This window comes from Cynara cardunculus (assembly GCF_001531365.2).
Source record: "Cynara cardunculus var. scolymus isolate 2C chromosome LG 8, CcrdV1, whole genome shotgun sequence".
Taxonomy (NCBI): Eukaryota; Viridiplantae; Streptophyta; class Magnoliopsida; order Asterales; family Asteraceae; genus Cynara; species Cynara cardunculus.
In genome coordinates, this window is record NC_037535.1 from 6,165,594 (window position 1) to 6,166,717 (window position 1,124).

Genomic DNA, 1,124 nt, shown 5'->3' on the forward strand with positions numbered 1-1,124 from the left:
AGTTATCGGTAGTCAATCTATACGCAATTAGGAACAGAAGGTTTCAGGTTGGACAAAGAAAAAGAAGGGCATACATAGAGACTTGTCTAGTCCATTTAAGTTCAATATTTAGGTGCAATCATCTATGGTATATAAATTTGTAAAGCAACCTGGTATGGGACGGGGTGACATTAAGTTATATATATATTCTTTTAAAGTCTTCCGTTGTAAACGGTCTAAAGTTTTAATTTAGCCATTATTTTTGGAGTGCTTTTAGAGAATTTGTTTTAGATTACGTGACATTTCTTGTATTTGGACTCTCACCTACCTCTTGTAGAATTCGCCTACAACAATAGTACCACTCTAGTATAGGGATGGCACCTTTCGAGGCCTTGTACGGGCGAAAATATAGGACTCCGGTTTGTTGGTTAGAAGCGGGTGAGAAACAATTCTCCGGCCCTGAAATCGTGCAAGAAACGACCGACAAGGTGAAGTGTATCCGGGAGTGCTTAAAGGCGGCGCAGGATCGACAAAAGAGTTACGCAGACAAGAGGAACCGACCTATGGAATTCCAAGTGGGCGACCGTGTAATGCTAAAAGTGTCCCCTTGGAAAGGTATTATCCGTTTTGGAAAGCATGGGAAGCTAAGTCCCCGTTTCCTTGGACCATTTAAAGTATTGGCTAGGGTGGGACTTCAAGCCTACAAATTAGAACTACCACCAGAAATGGCCGGAATCCATAACACATTTCATGTGTGTTACCTTCGTAAGTGCTTAGCGGAAGAAGAAAGTGTTATTCCACTTTCGGAAATTCTTGTGGACGAGAATAACCGGTGTGTTGAAGAACCGGAAGCCATCTTGGAAAAAAAAAGACTAAGGTGTTGAGACAAAAAAAAATTGTCATTGTTAAAGTACAATGGAAACATCACCGTGGGTCAAACGTGACATGGGAAGCGGAAGAGAATTTGAAGAGGCGATACCCTCACCTTTTCTCAAGAACTAAAATTTCGAGGGCGAAATTTAATCCAAGGCGGGAAGATTGTAACACTCGAGATTTTCTTCAAAATCTTTGTTCCGTTCACGTCAAGGGTCTCCGTCTCTTTATCGATATTATGTGTTATATATATATATATATATATATATATA